The 13,949-nt window shown below is 37.8% G+C and overlaps 1 long non-coding RNA gene across 2 annotated transcripts; it reads right to left on the bottom strand.

Annotated features, from left to right (window-relative positions):
* Nucleotides 1-2,342: 2,342 nt before the first annotated feature.
* Nucleotides 2,343-12,785, bottom strand: LOC141350893 (uncharacterized). Of its 2 annotated transcripts, none has more exons than XR_012358988.1 (6): nt 12,613-12,785; nt 10,622-10,748; nt 10,028-10,282; nt 8,047-8,136; nt 6,658-6,713; nt 2,343-3,470 (listed from the first exon to the last, which is right to left on the bottom strand). It is a non-coding gene; the product is annotated as an uncharacterized lncRNA (long non-coding RNA). The 2 variants fall into 2 exon arrangements; XR_012358987.1 differs by having other exon boundaries at nt 2,344-3,470; nt 10,622-10,751.
* Between the last annotated feature and the right edge of the window lie 1,164 nt (nt 12,786-13,949).

Below are 13,949 nucleotides of genomic sequence, written 5' to 3'. Positions count from 1 at the left end.
GCAAAATAATAGCAAGGTAGGCCATTTTTAATGATCTTCATAACCTCGACGATATATACAGTACATAGCTGTTGTATCTGAGAACAGATACAAGTGAGAGGTCGAGTATGGTTTGACCCCAGCAGTCCATCGTGATCTACAGCGAGCACTAAGTGTATCTGTGGAAAAACCTGAGGTTGTGGAAAAGTGGTCTATCCAGATATTCCACAGGGATGGGGGGAGGGAAGCAGCTCTGGGCTTGAACAAAGTGTATCCTGTAACTCATTAAAGAAGGCACAGAGGAAAGGCCAATCAAATGCTGTCATGGCCACCAGCGCTGTCATGCGTCTGTCTGCAAACACTGTAAACATGGGATTTTAGAACTCATCTTAATTCCAGAAACGTTCCCATACCAGCTGGCTGATGACAACAGACCAACAGAGGCCTTCCCATAGGAAAAAAATCACAAATCTTTTTAATAACTCAATTGTTAGACACCAGAGATTTGTGGTTGGGTCTACCTTATACATATCTATGGGGTCTACAGCGAATTACAATTTATCCATTGTATCAAAATGAGAGTTCCTGGGATTGAACCCATGACCTTTTACGCAACTAACACAATGCTCTACCAATGAGCTATATGGAAAATTCTCCAAGACAAAATGATCTAAGCTACTCGCCAAATGAATTTGAAAATGTATGTGTGTATTTACCTGTTTCTTGACGTAAATGTGGGTGCTGCCATCTTTGAGTTTTCCTGTTTATGACTTCCGGTGAGCCACTAAAGCTAATGGTAGTCTATTGCGAAGGACACAAGTGTGCTGTTTTGACTGCCTGTTTAATATTTATTATGAAATTCAGGAAGACAGACATAATTTGTGCAGTTAGGGGTTGCCATAATAGCTAGTAAATCTCTACAAAACATTTGTTTTAACCATAATCCATGCACAAGAACTGAATGGCGCACATGCAATCATGATCTGTATTTGAAGAGTTTCGTTGCAAAACGAGATAAATCCATTTTTTAACATTTTTGTCAAAACGTTTATTATTATGTTATCATGTTATTATTTTGTTTTATGGTGCTACTTAGCTGTATTTTTTAAGTTTTAAAGGTTTAAATCAAAACAAACCAACTGCAGTTGAATTGAAATTAATTGGAATGCACAACCAAAAAACGAGATTTCTGAACAATTAAAAAAACGGTGGTTATCTCGTTTTGCAACGAAACTCTTCATTTACAAATCCATCCAGTAAAACCTTTCATAGAAACTGCCAGTAAACAATAAATACAATAATTGTTTATTATGCTGATAAAAATATGCTAATTTAGCTGAGTTATTTATTCTGCTACTATATATTATTACAAAAATGCGATTACAGTACAGAATATATACGACATAATCTGCTTAGTTAATATTTATAATAGTTCGTAATGTGTTTGCGCATACTTTTGTTATGCTTTAAATGAAAAAGCAAATACTTTTAAAAGTAAACAAATAATTTCATAAGCTCATGTCTATAGTGTGTAAGAAGCGATGTAATAATATTTTCATAAAATGAAAACAATAATCCATACATGTAATGTTAGTAGTTTATTATGTTTTGTTCAAATAACTTAATAAAAGATACTGCTGACTGTGTCGGACCGCGTGAAGCTCGACGTGTCGCCATAAACAAGTCCATTAAAAATTGCCATTTATAAAAAAACTCACATCAGAGGGACAGTTGTGACATTTTAAACCATCCTCTGAAAAGGTTAAAAACACGAAGTCTTGTTAAATTCCATGTACAAACACTCGCCTGACTGAGATGCTGGTATGTCTCTGTGCTTTTATATTTGCGCATTGAAGACCCGTCACCTACGATCAACAACATGATTATATATATCTCACACTGGTACAGGGCAGGTGTAGTAAATATTAACTGCTTGAATCATGTTTTATGCGTGCTCCCACTACACTGTTTTCTACCGGCTGGCTATAAAACCGGAAGTCTCGGACCGGAATGTATACGTCACATCATTTACTTCCGCATTCGAGAAAAAGGTGGATATACTGTATGTCTATAATAGTCTGATTTATGTATATTTATATTCAAAGGAGTTTTTGAAGAAACAGAGAGACCCAGTTGAAAAATAAGTGAGACTTTAAGTGTCTGAGCTATGAAGCAGCATCTTAAACTGTTAAAATGTCACCAATACCACTGAATACAGAATAACTTCACATATCACAGTTGGATGTTGAACACCTTACATATACATAATATACATTATTATATAACACTGAATAGTCAAGCATGATTCATACGGTACATTGATCCTGGTGACGGGTACATTTAGTTAGGACCATTAAAGAGTTTAATTCTAGCTTAATCCTTCCAGATCTACTTCACTCCTGATCTATAGACTAAACATTGCATGACCAAAGATTATATGTATCATATGCACATTGATCATCTCATAAATTTCCCCTCCTGAGTGACTCCGCCCCTAAAAAGACTAGTATTGATGATGTATTGATGCACATCTTTTATTTACTTTACTCGTAAGGTCTTTCACCTCCCTCCTAACAAATCCATCACAAATACAGCACAGGTTCTTTTATAGGTCACAGGCTGCCATATCCCATTAAATCTGAGAGCTGCTTTCAAGTTTATCTTGTGACTGTCAGACTTGTCCACACACAGGAATTTACAAAGAGTTGAGAGATTGCGACTGTGGTCAGCAGGGTTGGGTTTAAACAGCGGTATAAAATACTGGAACCAAACGATTTGTTTATGACATTTGTTTTACATTAACGCATTTAGCAGACGCTTTTATCAAAAGCAACTAACCGTGCATTCGAGGTTTACATTTCTTTAGTAACCATGTCCCATAGGAACTGAACCATAAGCCCTAATCACTTAAGCTACATGAACAAGTTTGTTCTGCGAAAATACTCTGACGGTGTTTCCTGCACCACTGCTCACCATTATTTAATATCCAGTGGGGTTCAGAAACCCCGGACTGGGAATCACAGATTAAGCGTTTTTTCTTTGATCTAAAGTGACTAAAAGTAACATGAGAAAAGTTTGAAGAATTCAGATCACACAACCATCCGGGTACTATGAATGTGACAGCTCACGAAGTGATTTTGTGATAAAATGTGATATGATAAAATATATGCAATACCCCAAATGCACAGTACAGTAAGTGGTTTGGATGAAAATGTCTGCAGTCTGCCAAATGCAGTAATGTAATGGGCATGAATAATAATGTGATTTGGCTATAGAAAGATGTACAACTGATGCAATTTTTTTTAAATCAAGTTTTAAGCACACACACAAACACACACACGTCATCTCTGTCCAGGAGTCCTTCACGTTCACCAGCGCTGCCCTGGACACCGAATGGCCTGCATTGTTTCGCACTCATGTGTCAGTCTGCGACAGGTCTTAACGCAGCATTGCTGTTCTTTTAAACAAGCTGCTCCATATTCATGAGAATGCTGGCAACAGAGGAAAGAAGTGTCATGGTGGGAAGTCTAATGAAGTGACAGATCGCTGAGCACGCTCAAAACTCATCAACCATAAGTGTGCATGAAAATCTTTATTTAGAACAGAATACTGATTATGTGTGTGTGCTCATTTATATCATTGCTACACCTTTTTCCAGGCCGGATTGCCCACCTTTCTGTGCATCAAATTGTGCGAGGGCTCTCCCAGGGGTCGCTGAGAGTGGGGTCAGAGTTCAATTCTGACGCCCCCAGATGGTCAATTAAATCCCACTCAGTGCCCAGTCAAGGCCTTTTGCTTTATGGCACTATTTACTCTAGAATTTTATTATGTAGAGAGGAAGATGAGAAGGATGAAGAAAACATTTTGAACAAGAGAACCTGTATGAACGAATAGGCCACATAATTTTAGCCTTCTAAATGAAGACATGTAGCCTGATCATTAGGGATCATTGAAAATGTAAGAACTTTATTGATTTTGTTACTATTCCACTCAATATCTCCTTTAACATTTTTAAGCAATCACCCCTCAAACACACACACACACACACAGACAGCACTTCACTATCAAATAAACAAAAACATATTGTAGAAATTCAACATGAAGTTAAAACAACTTGGTTTGCAAGTCAATTCAACCTACTATTTTAAGTTTTGACCTGTGACAAAAAAATATTTTTTTTAAGTTAAAGTAACACAAAAATATATTTTGATTTGACAAAAATGCTGCATCTTTTTACCAGTGCACTAAAATACATATTTAAAATATATATATTTTTATTTAATAATCATATCAGTGAAGAATTTAAACAAAGGGGAACAAAATGTGACAGAATACATTCAGTAATCACAATTAGTTTCATGTTTTCTTTTTAAGGAAGGAAAATGCTTTAGACGTTGCCATAGTAGACACTTGTAGCTTGCAGAATGTGTCTTTACAGTAATTAATTTGATAATATTTACTTTTACATTTATGCATTTGGCAATCCAAAGTGAGGAAAACAACAAAGGGATTTGTTTTAGGGAGGCAATCATCTGAGAAGTGATATACAAGTTACTTTCATCTTTCAATTTTCAACAATTTTTAGTCACACTACCTGTTTAGGGAGAGCCGTAGCCACAATAATACATTGAATTATATTTTATATGTATTTTATATGCATTTAATAATTTGCCTGTGTACTGTGCAATCTTTTTGCTTTGCAACGATGCATGCAAAATTGTAAAAGTGCTATATAAATGCATTTAATTTGAACTGAATTCAATTTTATATATGCACTATCCACACTGTAAAAAATAGTTTGCTGCCGTAAAATTTTTTGTTGAATCAACTCGGATTTACAAGTCATTTCAACTTATTATTATTTATCTTGACTAGAGATGAGTTGTTTTAACTACAGGTGAGTTGTTATAACTTATAAAATTAAGTTGACTTTTCTCAACTATATTTTATAAGTTGAATCAACGCATCTCTGTTGACAGGACTTGTTAATCTGAGTTGATTTAACAAAAAATTTTAAGCCAGCAAAGTATTTTTTACAGTGCAGGCACAGCATTCAACAACTTGTGTCATAAATGAGGGATGCAGCGGAGCGAATCATTGTGCATTTAAAGGAAAACACCACCGTTTTTTCAATGTTTTGCTATGTTTTTGCCTCAACTTGGATGAATTGGTGCATACCTATCTTTTTTCAATGCGTGCACTTTTGACCTTTGTGCGGCGCTTCTTGAGTGTGTTGGCATTCGGCCTAGCCCCATTCATTCCTATGGCTCCAAACAAAAGTTTTATTTTGTGCCACCATCCTTACTCATGTAACTACTCATGTAACACTCTTTAAATAGAGAAAACATGGAAGTGTTTAGTGGCTTCTAAATTCATCCCTGTTTGGAGCCATAGGAATGAATTGGGCTAGGCTAAATGCTAACACATTCAAGAAGCGCTGTACAAAGATTAAAAGTGCACGCATTGAAAAAAACATAGGTATGTATTAATTAGTCAAGAACATAGTAAAATATTGAAAAACGGTGGTGTTTTCCTTTAAGATATACAATTATGCGTGTTCACTGGGATCAAACCCGAAAAGGCACATGAGAGGTGACTTACAGTACAGTATCGAGTAAATAAGATGGTAAAACTGTACTGCATGAAAAAATTAACAATTTCCCATGTGTCTAGTGCTATGACTCACAATCTATTAAAGTCAAACTCAATGCATTTCCTGACAGAAATGAGACATTTCCACTGTACTGTTCGTTAATCTACAGGGGTTGAACCAAATCTGGCCTCTGTGTGAGTTTTAAAAAGACCTGAAGTTATGGAAGTTACAAACGTTAACCCAGAACGCCGTTCTGCTCAGCATCAGCCATTCCTGCCTCTGAGGAATTAGTGATGTCATTGGGGAGGTTGCAGGCCTTTTCGCCGTCATCCAGGCTCAGGTCAGCGTTAAGTCCGAGCAGCGGCGCTTTTGCATGCGCTATAATTCAGACTGTGACTTTGATGATAATAGCACTAATAATGGCTTGACAGTGACGGATGGGTGCAAGCAATTTGGAGGCCTGTGAAGTGACCCCCAACCCAATCAGAGCACTTCCAGGTTAAATGTGACCCCAGGCAGCATGCGAAAGGGCTTTCTGCAGAAGTGCTGAATGGATGATAGGGAAAAAGAAAGAGAAAGGTGGGGCGCCAAAGTGAGCGATACTCCTCAGGATAATAAGCGATTGCTGCGATACACCATTTCTTTCTCATTTGGATGCTTCTGCAAGACTCAGAGAGCAAAAACTCAGTCCGCTAACCACAACGCATTCGAATCCCTGGAGCTACACTCGAAATTGTGCCGCGTTGCCAAAACCTTTCGGTTTCACAACCCGAGACTTTGGCCGCAAACACGGTTCTCTTAATCAACGCAAACACCTCCCCGGGCAGCATTGGGAACGCTTGGCCAGGCCATGTGTTAGACATTAAACGCAATCAGTGACGGCGTTTTTTGAGCGCTGGAGAGATTGAGAGGAAGAGAGATCCAGGTTGATAAATAACAGAGCCATTCAAATGCCCGTCTGTTCACGGGGAGTCTGGGTAATCAAACCGAGGCCTGTTTGCTTTATTTATGCCGCACGTCAAAATGAGAGATTTATCGTTATTGCGAGGCGGCTCTTGATTAGTGAGAGAATGTGGGAAGCTAACCTGGAAAACCTTCAGCGTCTTTTCCCCGGGATGAGAAGTTTCGAGCAACGCCTGGCCTGTTGGAAAAGATGGAGAAGTGACAGGGATTAAGTGTTTTTGCTGCGGTAAAAGCAATTGCGGTCCGGCATTTTTGCATGATGACTTTATGAAACGCTCTCCAACTCCGTTCGAAAACAACTAACATCTGATCGCCATTCGTGCGTTAGCGGTATCATCTGCAAATGGGTTCTGACACCAAAGACAACACGAGCTATGGAAATGATTAAGCAAGACCTCCGCTTGGTTATGCAGTACCATCATTTCAATTTCCTTTGCGATCAACTGTTTCAATATAAGCCTGCATAAACTCTCTGACGTACTTATGGTTTCATGAGACGCATAACCCTTTGTCTTTCCTTGCCAAAAACAAACACAATGTTAAGTATTAGCACCATGCTCTTCTCTCTAGGTCAACATCGCAGCTCGCCATTCCTGTGTTTTTCCATTAATCCTCTTCCATCTCCTTTAATCATACCATAAGCCTAGAGACTCGCGAGGCGCCAAGTAACACGCAACATGTCAGATTCAGCTAGGGACAAATGAATTAAGTCCAGAGGGTGAGGTGGGGATGCAGAGAGGTGCAAGCAGGCTGAATATTGAACCCGGGGGCATCCCGAAAGCCATAACTCAAGGCTTAGGTACCGCGGTCCGCCTTGGAGTTACATTCTGCCCATTGATTTAGTGTCATCTCAGGTCTTGGCCGCCTCTTACGATTATATGCTTTATTAAGTGATTCTCTGAGCATGACATCTTTAGGATATTAGGTGGCTTTTTCTGCAACCTTTTTATAAGCCTGTGAATCGCCTGCTTTAACTAGTTTGAAGGACAGATCATCTTAATTCTCATGGCGTGAAACCTCTCCCGTATTGATCTGGTTGGGATAAAACACATTTTCCATAAGGCACAGGGATTGGGCGTCTATCTTCTTTTTCTTTTCTTTCTTTCTTTTTTTTCGAAGTTAGATTGTCCATTTTAAGGTCATACCCCATGTTACTGAACAGCATTGGGGAAATTAAAGCGAAACGCAAATATTTTAGTACCCAAACATGGTGTAACACCAAGTGAGCATGTTTCTGTAAGGAGGATGTTTCCTCTGGAGAGCATTTATTTTCTTTCACCTTTGTTTGATGGAAAGGCTATGCAAACATATATAAAAGGAAAAAAATTGTTTGATGTGTGTATACGTACGTGTGCGCTTGGATGTCTACGTGTGTGCGCAAGGAAGCCAAAATTGTGAATTAAATATTGTCATAGACGTACATCGGCCAAGTGCAACACGTACATGGGACTTTTGACCAAAATTGCAACTGCAGGATTATTTTATCAGAAATCACAGTTCCCAGAACTCACCGGGAGAACGCTTTTTATCCTCCACGTTGGAGAAAATTCCTGGAGGTACGAGAGATGCTGTTTATCATGACTCCAGGGCTTCACGCATTACTGGAAATGGACAAAGAGTTACCAGAGCAGATTAAATGAATCTTACACGCACAAAAACACTGTCAATGGTTATTACTTAAAACTTTTAAGGTTTTACAAGTTTAAAACGTTTGTTTATTGAACTTTAAAAAAAAGGATGTGAAGAGACCAAGTGATTTCACATTAGTATTAACAGAGCATATGACTTAATCATCTTATTTATTATTTGAACATAAACAACATAATGAAACTGTATTTTAGCCAATGAGTAAAAACATTTACACTACTGGTCAAAAGTTAAGGATCACTCAATATTTCTCATGATTTTAAAAAACCTTGTGATCTGAATGTTTATGCTTGAATGTATTTAAAAAGTTTTGCAGACAAAAATTTAATTGTGCCAACATATTCTTTTTTTATATATAAATAATACAATTTTATCAACACTTTTCAATAAGGTTGTATTTGTTAACATTAGTAAATGCATTAGCTAACATAAACTAACAATAATAACCAATATAGTTTTTTGTTAATGTTAGTACAATCGTTCATGTTAGTTCATTGTGCGTTAACTTGCGTTAAAGGTGTAGTGTGTAAATTTTAGTGGCATCTAGTGGTGAGGTTGCGAATTGCAACCAACGGCTCAGTCCACTGCCCAACCCTCGCTTTTGAAATGCATAAAGAATCTACAATAGCAACATTTCATTGTCGGAGACAACTTAATAAAAAGGTTTGTCCGTTAAGGGCTTCTGTAGAAACATGGCGGCACAAAATGGTGACTTCCATGTAAGGGGAGTCTCTGTGTATGTAGATAAAAACGTCTCATTCTAAGGTTATAAAAACATAACGGTTCACTTTAAAAGGTCTTTATACACCCCTGATCATATAGTTTTGTATATTATTTTGCATTTCTGTCAAGAGATCCTTCTAAAAATTACACACTGCACCTTTAACAGCTTACAACTTTTGCTTTTTTTAAACTGCGTTGTTGATATGAAAATAAACAAAGATTAATAAATTCTGTAGAAGTATTCTTCATTTTTATTTCATGTTAGCTAATGCATTAACTAATATTAACAAAAAATACCTTATTGTGTTACCAAAAAGTTTGAAATGATAACTTGGAATGAATAATGACAAAAAACAGCTTGTAAGAACCCTGCATAGTTAAAACTCAGTTTAGTTTACAGGGATTAGACTAGTCTTAGACTAACATAAATATAAGAGCTGTCCAAACTGAAAACAACTTGCACTGACATATCTTAAAATACATCAGTGTCCTTTGTTTTGCCTCAAAATGCACACAAGTAATATTTTTAGTAATTCATGTTTGTTAAAACTAGTTATATTTTCATATTAAACTAAGGCCTTGTCCTGGTTTAAGCTTATCCCTGTCCGGGAAACAACCCCTAACTTTTTTAGCATATTAGAAACGCTAAGCAGTGGTTAGTTTAAAGATGCTAAACTATTTAACAGTGTTAATTTGTTTTAGTTTTTTTTTTAGTCATAACACAACTCCCATCTGTCCATTTGTGTCATCCCATAGTTTACTCTAAACCGTGAAAACAAATAATTAATAATAAATTATATGTAGGCTTAAGTGATGATAAACTTTAGAATTGTAATGTATGGTGTGCTGAGAAAGTTTAAGTGACATGTTTCCAGGGTCAGGACTCTGAACTCTTAGTCAAAGGGTATTTACGGCCGATTCTGTGTGCCAAAGGAGCTTGACAACATGTGCAATTTATGTCGGGGTTGGTTTTAGATGTGTGTGAAAAAGTTCGACAGCGATTGCATTCATATGCATGACCTTCATCTTTAAAGGCACAGTCAAAGATCACAGTGAGTGTTGACAGAGATATTTCTCTCATGCATTGCAGTGGTGAGGGCTGCTGTCTAAATGCTTACTCACCAGGCGCCGACTGCACAGGCCGCCAGCAGAGCCAGCCGGTGGCCCTGAATGCCCTTTTGCTGACTAGACTTCAGCAGCCAATAAATGGAGCTGTCACTCCTGTCAATCTTACTTTCTCGGACACAATCGGCCTATCACGCCCACACATGCCGTCCTGCCCGTCTCGATTATGTCCCTAAAAGGACGGCTTTCTTGTGACAGCCCTGCCTCTTTGTGTGACGGAACGCAGTGATGGCCAATTGCTTTATTCTCCGCCTATAACAAGAGAGAGAGAGAGAGAAAGAGAGAGAGACTCTTTTTTTAATGTAACTTTTTACATAAAATGTAGCTTTACATATAAATCTCTTACTTTTTATTTCATGCTACGGATTATGTAATTGGTTTTGGATAAATGTTATCATATATCATTCACCGTATGATATGAGCATGTGATGGTGATAAATATGCAGATATATTCTCACTAAACGTTCAGAAAATGCAGTCTATCACTATGCATGCAAACAAAATTGACTATAAAAGTGATTTATGAAGATTTACACAGCTTTGTACTTCATAGACAGATATTTCATAGATTACTATAGATTCATGGACAACCTGGCAAGGCTTGACACAGGAGTACATATCGTACATATGTTGTGATTTAATCAGAAATGTTGATGAAGGCCTCAGGTCCTCTTCTTGAAGCCTCAGCTCAAACTCCATTTTGATGCTCCATCGCCATCTGCTGGCTCGAAGATACATGCACAAGCAAAAAATAACAAACAACAAATGAGACAATAGCACTTACATATGCATACAAAATTGCTTAATTTATGTCATGCAACTCTATATTTGTGTGTGTGTTAAGACTTAATATATATACACAAATACTGCTGAATATAAATAATTTGATAATTAATTATTTAATTGGCATCAGCTATAAGGCTTATTTTTTTCGTCCACAAGCATTTTCATAAATGTAACAACAAATTAATACTGTAGGTGCAAGAGTTTCCAAATTTCTTTATATTTTAGGTATTTTACTATTGCCACCATTTTTGTTCAAATTAAATGAATATATTAACAATTTGAAATTAATTCTGTTTTAAGCCTCAAACATAAATATTTTGTCAAGTAACCTAAAAACGTGCTAACAACTAAATTAGCTATTAAAGGGTAAATTATAACAATTAAAGGCAGTGGCGGTTCTAGACAAATTTCACTAGGGGGGCCAAGTAGGGGCCAGTGTTTTACCAGAGGGGCACAAAAAAAAACGGCAAGAAATTATATTTAAAGATTATAGGGGCGGTTACAGGAATTATTTTAAGACAGGACTAGGCCTTAGTTTAATTAGGAAATATAACTAGTTTTAACAAACATGCCTTACTAAATACATTACTTGTGTGCATTTTGAAGCAAAACAAAGGGCACTGGTGTATTTTAAAATATGGCATTGCAAGTTGTTTTCAGTTTGGACAGCTCTTACATTTATTTTAGTCTAGGACTAGTCTAATCCCTTTCCGGGAAACTGCCCCATAAACTTTATCTTACTTTACAATCATATAAATCTTTATTTAATACAAGAGTGAGTGCAGGTGCAAAAGGGGAGCTGGGCTCTTTTCTAAAGCCCCCCAACCGAAAATCATGCGAGCCTACTCAATAAACTTTATGAATGCAAACTTTTATAAAGACAAACGTTTGTTTTAGTTTACATATAAACACACATTGCTAGACAGTTAGTGACCACAATCTAATCAGTATTTAAAATAATATTTATTTTAAATTGTAAACATTTTTATATGACACATTTAATTATATTCCTCCAATTTTATGCACGTATATGTAAGAGCATAATTACAGCGCTTTTGACAATGTGTAAACTTTAAAAAGTTAGCGAGATGTTGGTTTTGCCGGTTGTTGATGAGTAACAGCTGTGAATGATCACCGCGCTTAAGCAGCCACGTCACAGGAGAACAAGTGAACAGTGTCCTAATGTCAAGTGAGCTAGAGTCCTTACCAGTGCCCAAACCTGGATACACATTCTCAACATCGGGAAACTGGGAACAAATTGAGACACTCGCTGAGCAGCACCCAACACCCGCAGCCAGCTACAGTGGTTGGGTGGGCCGCTCTAATTTGCCCGTTTAGAACGTTATGCGTCGGATTAGTTCCGCTTTTGGCGCTCGCGTGTAAAATCAAAATAAATGTATACTTTTTTATTTGGTCAGCACGGGGTGGCCACAGGGGTGGCCAGGGACTTGTCTACAGAGGCACGGGCCACCCTTGGCCTCCGTGTAGAACCGCCACTGATTAAAGGGCCTATTGCTGGGCCAAAGTGGATTGCCACTAGTAAAGTCACCTAAAGATTTTTTTGAGAAATAATCTTAATCTTTATAAGAAACATAAACACTTGAAAGTGAAATATGGAGTTTACGGATATAACTTGAGCCCACAGTTTTTTTTACGCACTATCCTGCCTCAGAAATCATTTATTTCCTCAAACGACCTCGCCTTTACTTTCCTCCTGATTACTTTTCTGTTGACTATATACTCTGTGAAACCTCTCCACTCCACCCATACGTTCATGGGCCTGTCGCCGTGTTTACCATTCGCGAGGATAAATCGTGTTTCTTCCTTGCCCGTGATTCCATCTCCACCGCGCTCCCGGCGAGCTGGAGAGCGCTGAACGGCGCACGGGTTTATTTGTTTAGGAGAACGGCATTTATTTCCCGTGCGCTCTGTTTGGGCAGATGGCGGGTCCCGCCGCGCCAAGCGGACCCGGGTGTTTATTTGAAATGGGGCGTGCGGCACGCGAGGGTATTGAAAAGCCTTCGCGGGCCATGTGTTCCTCTGTACGCCCTGATTGGGAGACGCATTGGCAGGCGACCCGAGCTTTCTGACGAGAAACAGGAGAGAGAGAGAAATGGCGGGCCCAGTGAGCTCAGGCTCTCCATACGGCGTTTAGGGTCTGGCTGAAAGGGGGTGAATGGAATAATTTCAGCACAACGCGTATTTAAATGTGACTGTAAATCCAGATGACAGCAGTTTGTAATTTACTATGACGAATAAGAAGCCTGATGATAGTGAAATAACACAGACTGGTTACAACATGTTGCCATTTCATTATTCCAAGAAACGCACGATTAAACGAGTTAATTTCTTCTTGTATATAGCTTTAACTAGGTGCGTATTTTCTTTCAGCACTTTTTAAGTGATGTTTTATTTTTTGAGTTAAATTAAAAACGGTAATGTCACTCTGTTTTAGAAATGTAATATAGGTGTCATTTTTCAACATTTGTCCCTGTTTTCTTAGTAAACAAAAACGGTCTCTAGAGGGATCAAAAGTGAAATTATGTGTGTTGTTGAATCATGTTTTAAATTATAACATACTAAATTTAAAGGTGTATGTGTTTTAAAACAAAGTGTTGGCGGCAAAAACTGATAAACGGCTTCTTTTGTTTGCTGGGAGGTGATGATTGACAGCGCACATTAAATTAGCCACTCCCCTTAGTTTTAGCCCTGCCCTACATGCGCAAACGTCATTTTTTAGAAAAGCCAATCAGCAAAAAACCAATCCATCAATGTCTGCTTTTCCACCAATCATGGAGAATATGTTAAGCAGCTGCCAGCCAATCACACTCGTTTAATTCACTCCATCTTCTATATATGCAGCTACCCCATGCAGCGTCAGATGATTGGAGTTTGTTTGCGTAACGGTGGAGTTTATGCAGATACAAGAGAGATTGCGCTTTCATATTTTGTATTTCTCATTATGGATCATATATCCTGCATCTGGATGGAAAAAATATTTAAACCACCTGATTTTAAAACTACCAAATATTGTGATATTGTGATTTGATATCACACCAACACAACATCAAAATGCAAACACATATTACTTTTGTGTAGAATAACTGTAAACACAAACTCCTCTTATCACATC

This window comes from Misgurnus anguillicaudatus, chromosome 19, assembly GCF_027580225.2.
Source record: "Misgurnus anguillicaudatus chromosome 19, ASM2758022v2, whole genome shotgun sequence".
Classification (NCBI taxonomy): Eukaryota; Metazoa; Chordata; class Actinopteri; order Cypriniformes; family Cobitidae; genus Misgurnus; species Misgurnus anguillicaudatus.
This window is presented reverse-complemented; position numbering and strand designations above follow the sequence as displayed.